Below are 13,431 nucleotides of genomic sequence, written 5' to 3' on the forward strand. Positions count from 1 at the left end.
GGAATATGTACTGTACTGTACAATCTACTAATACATGTTTTAATCAATCAATCAAATCAATGAATGCCTACTAAGGCTATGGTGCTGTTAAGTTATTGTGGCTCAATGTGCCATCCATTTTCTACCGCTTATTCCCTTTTGGGGTCGCGGGGGGCGCTGGCGCCTATCTCAGCTACAATCAGGCGGAAGGCAGGGTACACCCTGGACAAGTCGCCACCTCATCACAGGGCGGCTCAATGTGCCATTTTTTTTATTTTATTTTAATGTAATATTATTTAATATATATTATTGTTTTAGTTGTTTAAGAGATATTCCTGGCTCTGAATTTGCTCATTGCTATTTTTATGTTTTTGTGCATTATTTGTTGCTGTAATCAGGTTACTCATCAGTTACTCAGTACTTGAGTAGTTTTTTCACAACATACTTTTTACTTTTACTCAAGTAAATATTTGGGTGACTACTCCTTACTTTTACTTGAGTAATACATCTCTAAAGTAACTGTACTCTTACTTGAGTACAATTTCTGGCTACTCTACCACCTCTGACCCCCCCCCTCTAGAGGAACCGAAAGCAATGGATGTCGAGCGGGTCTAACATGATACTGTGAAAGTTCAATCCATAGTGGATCCAACACAACCATGAGAGTCCAGTCCAAAGTGGATCCAACACAGCAGAGAGAGTCCCGTCCACAGTGGAGCCAGCAGGAAACCATACCAAGCGAAGGCGGATCAGCAGCGCAGAGACGTCCCAGCCGATACACAGGCGAGCGGACTATCCTGGGACCCGGCTCTGGACGAGCTGCCAATCAACCTACCCCCAGGTGCATGTTTTTTGGAGGTGGGAGGAAGCCGGAGGACCCGGAGGGAACCCATGCAGTCACGGGGAGAACATGCAAACTCCATACAGAAAGATCCCGAGCCTGGGATTGAACTCAGGAAAACTCACAACCTTTGTATTGTGAGGCACATGTACTAGCCCCTGGTCCACCGTGCTGCCCAAGTTTGACGTTAAATAAAAAAATAACTGAGTAAATAAAGTAAAAAAAAGTGCACGCTTCTTTCAAGTAATGTTTTTAAAATATTTTTTTATGATTCACTAATATAGTTCTTTTGAATTAATTATTTATTTGCAGTTTTCACTTTAATATATCTGATATTGGAGGTTGTTGTTTTTTCAGATACAAAGCTTTTGTTTCAAATTCCAAATGTTTTCAGTGTCAGATCTTTTTTTTAGATCCCATCCAGCCATCCATTGCTCTCCCGCCGACGTGTCTCTTTGGGGTCACGGGGTATTGGTGCCTATCCCAGCTGCACTCGGGCGCACACACCCTGGACAGGTCGCATTCATATCTTTTAAAATGTATAAACCTAGTATTTAAATATGTAGGAGGAAAGCTCAAATATCAAAATACATGAAAGTGAAAAATTAAAATCAATGATTTGTTGAAAAAATTTTGGAATGTTGTGGCAAATGCAAGAAACAGAACGTTGTCTCTTTAAGGTCTTTATTGTAGACTGCCAACATGAGAGAGAGACAAGCAAACTAACACAACACAACATCCACTTTTAAAGTGTTTCCCAGGAGAACAAACCACACCCCTTCTGCTGGGTGTGAGCAAGGTCCTAGTGCCCGCCACACGCCCCCCCCCCCCCCCCCCCCATTCGGGGGGGCCTCACTCGTTTGCCGTAACGGGTAAAATGTCTGTCCCGCGGGGGAGCGGGTGTACCTTGTGGGGAAGAACAAATAACAGAGCCCGGTGGAGGCGAAGGACATTCAACCCTAACAGGATTTGGAGGGCGACCTCGGCGGGGGACTTGGCCCGGCAGAACTTCTTCACCTGCAACACAATGCGCCGGTTTAAGCCTGTCTATAGAAATGCATTCCCTGCGCCCGCCCATATCCAGCACAAAGTTTTTGGGACCTCGTTCCAACCCCCTAAAAGGGCCATCGTAAGGGGGTTGGAGGGGCGAACGGTGGGCGTTGTGACCTACAAAAACAAAACGGGTATTTTTAAGCTCTGATGGCACAAATGATTTAGGGAAACAATGGCCGACCGGGCCAGGAGCAAAGGATCGCGTGGCACCACCCTCAGGTAAAAATTCACCCGGAACGCGGAGTGGTTGACCGAACACCAATTCAGCGGGGGACGCAGCGAGATTTTCTTTAGGGGCCGAGCGCAACCCGGACATAACCCAAGGCAAACGGTCAACCCAATTGCTATCAACGAGCGCCGCACGCAGAGCGACCGGTGAAAAACATTCACATAAGCCGTTAGCTTGGGGATGGTAGACTGTAGTACGGTGCACCTGCACACCCAACGACTGCGCCAACGCTGACCAAAGCTCCGACACGAATTGGGATCCCCTGTCCGAGGTGATATCGGATGGTGTGCCAAAACGCGCAACCCAGGCCGACAGAAACGCACGGGCAACGTCTACAGAGGCAGTGGAGAAAAGAGGAGCCGCTTCTGGCCATCTGGTATAACGATCTACCATCGTTAGCAAGTGTGTATACCCCTGCGACGGAGGTTGGGGCCCAACTAAGTCTACATGCACGTGGTCTAACCGACTGACCGGAATAGTAAATGGTTCGAGGGCCGCTTTAGTGTGCAGGTGGACCTTGGCGCGCTGACATGCCACACATGCGGCTGCCCACTGCCTAACATCCTTCCTAAGGCCAGCCCAAACAAACTTGGCACCAACCAACTTAACGGAAGCCCGAACGGCAGGATGTGACAGGGAGTGTATTAGGTCTAAAACCCGGCGGCGCTAGTCTACCGGGACGACAGGCCGAGGCCGGCCAGTGGACACATCACAAAGGAGGGCGGGACTGCCATCCTGCACCACCACCTCCTTGAGCTCAAGCACCGTACCCTCAGCTTTGAGAGCGCGGATGCCGGGGTCGTCGGGCTGGTCAGCGGCCATTCCCGAAAAATCTAAACTGAGCAGCACAGGGCACAACAGTATGCGTGAGAGACAGTCAGCCACAGGGTTGGCCTTACCGGCCACATGCTGAATGTCTGTAGTGAACTCAGAGATGGACGATAAGTGCCATGGCAAACGTCAGGGGTTTGTGGTCAACAAAAATCGTGAAAGATCTACCCTCCAACAGAAAACGAAAATGGCGTGTTGCGAGATACAGTGCTAACAATTCTCGGTCAAATACACTGTACTTCCGCTCGTTATCTCGCAGTTTGCGACTGAAGAACGCAAGGGGTTGCCACACATTCGCCACCCGCTGCTCAATCACAGCACCCACGATGACATCAGACGCATCCGTCATCAAAGCTACAGGCGCCGTGGAAACAGGGTGGGCGAAAAGAGCAGCCCCTGCTAGCGAGGATTTAGCCCTCTGAAATGCTTGGATCCGCAGAGGAGTCCATTCGAGGGAATCGCTAGCCTTTTTGTTACGTAGGGCACCATAAAGAGGCTGCAGGAGGTGTATCGCGCGGAAGGAACCGATTATAAAAATTAATCATGCCCAAAAACTCCTGCAGAGGAGAAGAAAACCACACCACTTCTGCTGGGTGTGAGCAAGGTCCTAGTGCCCGCCACAATGTTCAGTTTCCACTTTAATATGTTTGATGCTTGAGCGTGTTTTAATTTTACATTTAAAGCTTTTGTTTTGCAATTCATTTTTTTCAGTGTCAGATCTTTTTTTTTTAGATCCAAATCTTTCAAAATACGAAACTGTAAAATAATAAAATTTTAGTCTGAAAAAAAACAAGGTCAAATAACAAAATATATGAAAGCGACAGATGAAAATTGTCATGACGCGGAGTCAAACCCACGTTTCCTCGGCGGGTGGAGCTGCGTGCGCCTCTGCTGACAATGCGCCAAGAGGCGCCTCTGCAGACAGCGCGCTCAGACACGCCCTCACTCGTGCTGAGCGCGGCACGCCCACGCGGCAACGAGCCTGCACTCTATCAATAATCAACACACCTGAACTTGATGAAAGGGAGCAGCATAAAGACCAGCAGACCCGAGGAACCTTTGCCAGAACGTCGCTAACCTTCCCGTAAGCATCACGTCTGCCATTCGCTTCCCCGTGGTTTCCTCGCCTCTGCTTTGCTCTCTCTCTGTGTAACACTGGTACATGTTCTTTTGTGTTTTCACAGTGACTTCCCCGTCTTCCGTGATTGTGTCAAGTCACTCGATATTCATCCAGGTTCCTGACTGCCCTCCTCGATCCGCGACCATCCGTGCTCGTACCCACACCACGCTGCCTCGCTCATGCCCACGACCTCTTGACCATCCACGACCTGCCTCCTCGCCTTGCCCTTTTGGATAACGACGAAAGATACAACCAACCTTTACAGACAACAACCCTTGGTAACATTTACATGTGTAATATTACACATAGTCAACACTCATTCACTTTGAATAGCATACACACGCCACGTATTCATCAAAGGTTTAAAATAAACCTTGTAAACCGCAGTTCTGCCCTGGTTGTCGCCTCCTTCCCTTCTCTGGTATACAACAAATATAACTAATTTTTCCAAAAGATTTCTGTTCGTATAAAACCTAAAAAAAATGTGTTCCCCTATTTTTAGTTTGAATACACTGATGTATGTTTCTAACATCATCAATAAAACTAGATTATTCCGTTTCAGTTGATTTTTTTAAAGTACAACACACTTTTGGAACTATTTAGCTCAATGTTGCCTATAACTGCTTCCTAAACAATACTTTCACATTTAAACATAATACCTTAACCTTATTATGTTGTCCACATGCTATTATTGCATGAAAGTATTCGTTTGGTTGGGTTTGTAGCTGAGATAGGCGCCAGTGCCCCCCGCGACCCCGAAAGGGAATAAGCGGTAGAAAATGGATGGATGGATGGATGGGTTTTTTTCTTGTTTGTTTTTTTACTAAAAATAAAAAAATCTCACTCCTGTAGCAATAGAAATACATCCAAAACGTTTCTGAGATAGTACATATCATTATTTTAGAGTAGTTAGATGTATGCAAGAGTAGGGCATTTTTTCATTTGTATTTTCCATTAGAGTTTTAACAAGCACATAGCACAAATTGGGTAAAGTATCTTTTTTTGTCCCGTCCAGCTTCTCAGGCAAATCATATTGTTGATGTAGATGCAAATTGGGTAAATTATCCAACTTAAACGGGCAAATTTTGTCCGCCCTTTTTTAAATTTACGCGACTTTGCCTACCGTGGTGTGATGACGTGTTTTATTACTGGCGTGCTTTTATTTTTGAAAGGCGGACTGTCGGCGACAGGGAAAGGTTCTTGTGATCGAAAGGACCGGAAGTATCGCGTTTATCGGTTTTAAATAGCCTTGCATTGTGGAATATGTCTTGCCGAGCCTATGGCTTTGCACTTATATATATATATATATATATATATATATAATTGATTTTTTTTATTTTTGCATTCTGTTTTAGTTACTTTATTGAGTTTACAACCCCCTGGTGGTGTTTTGTACTGTTTTTGTCCTTATTTTGATAATTGTTTCTCAATTGTTTGTAAATGTTGCAATTTATAAATAAAACTATGATCCATCCATCCATTTTCTACCGCTTATTCCCGTTTGGGGTCGCGGGGGGCGCTGGCGCCTTTCTATGCTACAATCGGGTGGAAGGCGGTGTACACCCTGGACAAGTCGCCACCTCATCGCAGGGCCAACACAGTCAATTGACAGACAACATTCACACTCACATTCACGCAAAAGGGCCAAAAATAAAATGAAAATTTAAAATAGTGTCTTGGTGTTACTTAATAATATAACCGACACGTTAACGATCCCCAGCTGACCATTGCCACATGGAGACACATGCTGGTCAAAACTTCTTCAAAAGACTCCAATCAGGATATAACTCCGATATACCCCCGAAACCTTTTAGGCTTTGTTTGGCGCCCCCTTATAACCAATTACCTTTATACCATTTCGGACGCTGCTTGTTTTCTGTATCCTGCTGGTCAGACGGTTTATGTTCATCAGCTGAAAAAAATATCCTCAAGGAAGATGCATAAGAGGCAAAAAAAAAAAAAACAACCCTTGAAACTCGGACTAACACTGGAGTTTCTCGATGTTTCCCTAAGCACGTTTGAAAGGACACGAGGCAACCCTTTATAATACACGATCTTTGACTTCTCTAACGGATTGTGACGACTGAGCCCTCCCGCCTTGCTTTAAGTATTTGTTAGTTAACATAATCAACGCATGTTTTTATTAGGACTTCATTGACATGCATTTTGTTTCATTGACACATTTGACTGAATGCATAATCAGATGTCCTCTTGTGGAATTAACTTTAAAATGGAAAAAAAATATGTAAGTATGGAAGTGCAGATCAGTGTTTCCACCTGTGCAATAACTTCTAAAAAAGAAAGTCCTTTTTAGTTAAAAATGAGTGTTAGGAACAAGAAATAATATAAAATGCAAAAGTAAAGTATAGGAATGTAATAAAAGACTTTCAAAAGTAAATACAAAACATTGAGGTTAAATTTAGAAATGCTTTTGACTGAAACCCTCAATTTACAAACCCCGTTTCCATATGAGTTGGGAAATTGTGTTAGATGTAAATATAAACGGAATACAATTATTTGCAAATCATTTTCAACCCATATTCAGTTTAATATGCTACAAAGACAACATAATTGATGTTCAAACTGATAAACATTTTTTTTTTGCAAATAATCATTAACTTTAGAATTTGATGCCAGCAACACGTGACAAAGAAGTTGGGAAAGGTGGCATTAAATACTGATAAAGTTGAGGAATGCTCATCAAACACTTATTTGGAACATCCTACAGGTGTGCAGGCTAATTGGGAACAGGTGGGTGCCATGATTGGGTATAAAAGCAGCTTCCATGAAATGCTAAGTAATTCACAAACAAGGATGGGGCGAGGGTCACCAATTTGGAAGCAAATTGTCGAACAGTTTTAGAACAACATTTCTCAACGAGCTATTGCAAGGAATTTAGGGATTTTACCATCTACGGTCCGTAAAATCATCAAAAAGTTCAGAGAATCTGGGGAAATCACTGCACGTAAGCAATGATATTACGGAATTTTGATCCCTCTGGCGGTACTGCACCAAAAACTGACGTCAGTGTGTAAAGGATATCACCAAATGGGCTCAGGAACACTTCATAAAACCACTGTCAGTAACTACAGTTGGTCGCTACATCTGTAAGTGCAAGTTAAAACTCTGCTATGCAAAGCAAAAGCCGTTTATCAACAACACCAAGGAACGCCGCTGGCTTCGTTGGGCCCGAACTCATCTAAGATGGACTGATGCAAAGTGGAAAGGTGTTCTGTGGTCTGACGAGTCCACATTTCAAATTATATTTGGAAACTGCGGAAGTGGTGTCCTCAGGAACAAAGAGGAAAATAACCATCCGGATTGTTTTAGGCGTAAAGTTCAAAAGCCAGCATCTGTGATGGTGTGGGGGTGTATTAATGCCCAAGGCATGGGTAACTTACACATCTGTGAAGGCACCATTAATGCTGAAAGGTCCATACAGGTTTTGGAGCAACATATGTTGTCATCCAAGCAACGTTATCATGGACGCCCCTGCTTATTTCAGCAAGACAATGCCAAGCCACGTGTTACAACAGCGTGGTTTCGTAGTAAAAGAGTGCGGGTACTTTCCTGGCCCGCCTGCAGTCCAAACCTGTCTCCCATCGAAAATGTGTGGCGCATTATGAAGCGTAAAATATGACAGCGGAGACCCCGGACTGTTGAACGACTGAAACTCTACATAAAACAAGAATGAGAAAGAATTCCACTTTCAAAGCTTCAACAATTAGTTTCCTCAGTTCCCAAACGTTTATTGAGTGTTGTTAAAAGAAAAGGTGATGTAACACAGTGGTGAACATGTCCTTTCCCAACTACTTTGGCACGTGTTGCAGCCATAAAATTCTAAGTTAATTATTATTTGCAAAAAAAAAAAGAGTTTATGAGTTTGAACATCAAATATATTGTATTTGTACTGCATTCAACTGAATATGGGTTGAAAAGGATTTGCAAATCATTGTATTCCGTTTATATTTACATCTAACACAATTTCCCAACTCGTGGAATATTTAAATATTTAAATTGAGTTTTTGAGTAAACTAGTGGTTAATATTGTCGAATAATTTGTGTTATTTTGTTTGAATTGTCAACAAAGTCATGGCTTCACGGTAGAAGAAGGGTTAGTGCGTCTGCCTCACAATACGAAGGTCCTGAGTAGTCCTGGGTTCAATCCCGGGCTTGGGATCTTTCTGTGTGGAGTTTGCATGTTCTCCCCATGACTGCGTGGGTTCCCTACGGGTACTCCAGCTTCCTCCCACTTCCAAAGACATACACCTGGGGATAGGTTGATTGGCAACACTAAATTGGCCCTAGTGTGTGAATGTGAGTGTGAATGTTGTCTTTCTATCTGTGTTGGCCCTGCGATGAGGTGGTGACTTGTCCAGCGTGTACCCTGCCTTCCACCCTATTGTAGCTGAGATAGGCACCAGCGCCCCCCGCGACCCTAAAGGAAAGAAGCGGTACAAAATGGATGGATGTTGATGAAGTCTTTTTTAGTTATGTATTTTATTTTCCTGTAGTTGAGATGAAGTCACCTTCTTAGATGTCTTTGTAAACAAAGTAGTTAACTTGGTGTAGATTTCACAGTTGGCGCGCTGAGTGCTTTGGATGGATGGACTATTTATCCCAAAATGAATTTACTGTCACATGCTTCGGCCTTGCTTGTGTCAGATGCATGTTGATTTAGACCCAGGGTGTCCAAACTTTTTCCACTGAGGGCCGCAAAATTAAAGAAGGTGGCGGCCATTTGGATTTTTTTCATTTTCAAAGCCAATATAAAATGTAAAAAAAAAAAAGAGCCTGCATGTCAGCTTGGGGTTATTAGCATCAACATTTAATATTTTCTAATTAAATACACTGGTTGGCGCTTTTATTTGACTTTTAATGTGTTCTAAAAACCTTCTTTGGGGCGGGCTGTTAAAAAAATCCAAAACTGGTCCCCAGCCGCACTTTTTTGTAACTTTCAACTTGCTTTTCTGTGTTAGCATTGCCACTTTGTTTTTCTATTGGTGAACTTAATGATGATGCCAGCTGTGTTAATCATGCCAGATATTGAACGGCATGTTTTAAGTTTTTTGACATCCACATTCCCCTTTGATTGCGGAAAGTGGGCCACCTGTTGATCTTGTTGTTGTCAGCGCTACCTTCAGCCTGGTCATAATCATCAAAATAATTCATCATTTGCAACATATTGTGATCCTTTTCACCATTTTGCTTCTTTAAATCATCTATTTTAAATGATTATTATACATTTCTAAATATATTGGGTCAAATCATGTAATATTTAATGTCGAATGTAACGTTTTAACGCATACGAGTAATGACAAAACATTGCATTCGGCCTGCCTGTGTAGCTTCTCAATTGACTGAACGTTGGTTGGGAGCTAGTGGGTAGCCTAGGACAAAGTAGTCTTGGTTGGTTTGTTGGGTCTGTCCCTGTCTCTGGCCGTGTTTCTACGGCGTGATGCACGACAGAGGCCACTGCACTGTATGTGGGTGTTAAAATTGTACTGTACATTTGTTTTGTTTTGTTAATCTGCATGGTGCAGGCGTATTTGCGGAACGTGTTTGTGACAGTACCTCACTGTCGTGCGGGTTCCATGGTCCACCAAGGAAGGACATTGCTCGAACAGGTTTGACTCTTGTTTATTTTTTCAAAGAAAGGAAGTGTTTTGCGCTGTCGTCGCTCCCACTGCTCGCTCCTCCATCTCGCTCTTTAGTCGGCCGCGTCTTCGTTGTCTTGCTCTCTCTCACTTCCGCTCCTCATCCGTTGCTGCAGGCTCTCCAACTCCTTCTGCCTCATTCTCTCCTCCTTCTCCCCTTTTATACATTGTTAGGAGATACATTAATTGTGTCCCGGTGTGCGATCCACGCACCTGATCTCGCTTGCGGCGTCGCTCCCGGCACACCCCTCCTCGCCGCTCGCTCGTATTCTCCGCCTCCTTGCCGCCATCTTGGGCCGGGTTCCGACTCTCCACAGTGTTATTTATTGATCATTGTGGAGTGGCGGAGCCAACGGGCGGAGAATACAAGTGAGTGGCCAGGCGGGGCGGGCCGGGAGCGACACCGCCGCAATCTAATTCAGGTGTGTGGCTCACACACCAAGAAACTATTAACATTTCTCCTGATGCTGCATAAAAGGAAGAAAGGAGGTGAGATCGGGGCGGAAGGAGTTGGAGAGCCTGCAAGAACGGACGAAGAGCGGCAGCGAAAGTGAGAAAGAACAGCGCACGAGAGACGATGACGCGGCCGGCTGAAAGAGCGACCTAAGAGCGAGCAGCGGAGAGGAGCTGAAAGAGCAATACGGGCTGCAGAAAAGCTTTAGTGAAAAATAAAGAGTAAAACCTTGTGCAGAAGCGATGTCCTTCCTGGGTGGTGAGTGGAACCCGAGCGGCGACAGACAAAGTCGTTCACAATCATATTTTTTTGTTTTTCGTTGTGTCGTTGTGCACCTCTGGTTGCATCAGCTCCGTGCTTTTTTATATTATTTTATGTCCTTTTTCATACCAAGATGACACAGCGGATGGTACGGTACTGCGCTCTCTTCTTCTTCTGGTTTTATGGCGGAGCACTGAACGTTAAAGGTGCATTTCCACCACCCAGTGCATTGGAGTGTGAACCAGAGTTCCCTACCTTCTCCTTCCCTTGCATATATACATCCATTAATACTGTCCCATACTAAATTCTATTTCATCAACATGTCTCTTCTACATATTTCACAAAACAATTCGTAGCTGCTCAGAGAGTCACCTCTCTCTGTTCATGTCTTCTTTTTAATTTTCCTGAAGGAACATTCCTGAAGGAATCAATAAAGTACTATCTATCTGTCTTCTGACTTCCTCTCTTAGTGTTCTGCTTAGTCTACTGTATGTTTGTGAGTGTTGTCTGTCTAGCTGTGTTGGCCCTGTTAAGAGGTGGCGACCTGTCCAGGGTGTACTCTGCCTTCCGCCCGATTGTAACTGAGATAGGCTCCAGCGCCTAAGGGGTAGAAAAATGGATGGATGGATCTTTGGTAAGGTGCAATATCTTTTTTAATCTAGTGTGTCCTAATCGAATATGTGATATGATTCCTTCCACTTTTGTGTTCCCCCTTACAGTTCATCCCGCTCCTATTTCCTGTTGTACTCATGTCCCAATGTGATTGCCACTCTTTCAAAAGATTTCCTTAAATTATTGATTTTGCCTCTGGTCTCTGAGCTGGTCTAGGGTTAGTGTTTGCTTTGCCAGCTGATCTGCCAGTTTGTTGCCCTTTATGCCAGTGAGAGTTGGAACCCATAGAAATCTTACACTGGTATTCAACCTCTAAAGCCTGAACAGAATTTTAATATAAGTCATTAACAATATCTTGTCTGCTTTGCAACCTAAAATTTTGAAAAGCGATAAAACCTGACCTTCAGTTAGAGCAGACCACCACCTTTTTTAGCTGTGACTCTTCTACCCACTGTAGTGCTACTGCGACTACCGATAGCGTGACTTTAAACACTGCCAAATGGTTTGTTGGTCTTTAATTACAATCCGTAGTCTTGGTACTACAAAAGCAAACCCTGTATTTCCTGTGATTTAATCTTTAGATCTCTCCGTAAATATAAGAGTAACCACACTGTATTTTGTATTCAAACAGTCTTCAACCATCACTGCTACACTTCCACTCAGCACTTAACCTTTTGCTGAGGCCAAATAATGCCACAGGGTACAACAGTGGAGGAGTAACTGTTAAGGGTTTTGATAAAGTAAACTACATGTGTTAAGCTCAAGTCTTGTGGGATGTTGCATTTCAGAGTGACCTTTGAGACTAACCGCTGAGGGCTGGGACGGACGGGCTTCACAGTGTCTTGGTTGAATGAGCAGGTATCGGACACCTCCGTCTCCTGAGACGCATCCTGGCTCATCCATGCGGACTTGACACTGGCCGAGAGTTAGTGGGTGGACGAGAGTGGAGTGGGCTTTTATGGTTGCTTTGTTGGGTCTGATCCTGTCTCTGGCCATGCTACCCCCACCCCAGCAGACGATGGCGTGGAACACCCCAGAGGCCACCACAGTGTATATATATATATATTTTTTGTAGCTGTATGTAGGAATGGCTAGTTGCCTCAGCTATGCCCTTTTAATATCTGTAATGTCTTTTGTGTTTTGGGGCGGTTTAGCTCGGTTGGTAGAGGGGCCGTGCCAGCAACTTGAGGGTTGCAGGTTCGATTCCCGCTTCTGCCAACCTAGTCACTGCCGTTGTGTCCTTGGGCAAGACACTTTACCCACCTGCTCTCAGTGCCACCCACACTGGTTTGAATGTAACTTAGATATTGGGTTTCACTATGTAAAGCGCTTTGAGTCACTAGAGAAAAAAGCGCTATATAAATATAATTCACTTCTTTGATGTTTCCCTCTTACACACATGCCTATGTGTGCTATGGCAATGAGTTTTTCCCCCATTTTTTAATTGAATTTAATTATTATTTTTTTTTCTTTTGGCTTCAGTCTGGACTGAATAATACCTGTTTCTCACCATTTTTGTAAGGGGCGCCGGAAGTTAACAGAGCCGTCAGCGATCCTGTTCTGTCTCCTTGTAATGTTTGATTGGGCTTGAATAGGATTGTGCTGAAAATCTTAATTTCTCCTCAGGAATTAATAAAGTAGTTTTGATTCTAATTCTGAACCCTGTACTATGCAATCACTTTCTTTTTTCTCAATTGCAATGGCATTGCCCACATCTCTGCCTGTAGTACAGAAAAAAAGAGTTGTCCTGAACGCTGTACAACAGTCTTAGTGCTTGTGACTGAACTGCTTCCAATTTCTTTAACACACTTTTGGCTGCTGACCCATATACAACACATCCATAATCTAAAATCGCCCTCAACATAGCTATATAAAACATTTTCATGGCTGCTCTGCTGGCGCCCCACTCTACTCCTGCCAGACATCTCATCACATTCAATATTGTTTTACATCTGGAAACAATCCTGGCAACATGTGCATTCCATGTTAGCCTATCATCCATCCACATACCCAAAAACCTAAATGTATTTACTTTTACGATTTCTCGGTCAGGGCGTTGAGGGGATCCGGTTTGGGGGCTGCAGGATTAGGTCTCTGCTTTTTGCAGATAATGTGGTCCTGATGGCTTCATCTGGTCAGGATCTCCAGCTCTCACTGGATCGGTTCGCAGCCGAGTGTGAAGCGACTGGGATGAGAATCAGCACCTCCAAGTCCGAGACCGTAATTTTACCCTGTCCCAAATGGAGGAATTCAAGTACCTAGGAGTCTTGTTCACGAGTGAGGGAAGAGTGGATCGTGAGATCGACAGGCGGATCGGTGCGGCGTCTTCAGTAATGCGGATGCTGTATCGATCCGTTGTGGTGAAGAAGGAGCTGAGCTGGAAGGCAAAGCTCT

Source organism: Nerophis ophidion, linkage group LG15 (assembly GCF_033978795.1).
Source record: "Nerophis ophidion isolate RoL-2023_Sa linkage group LG15, RoL_Noph_v1.0, whole genome shotgun sequence".
In the NCBI taxonomy this organism is placed as follows: Eukaryota; Metazoa; Chordata; class Actinopteri; order Syngnathiformes; family Syngnathidae; genus Nerophis; species Nerophis ophidion.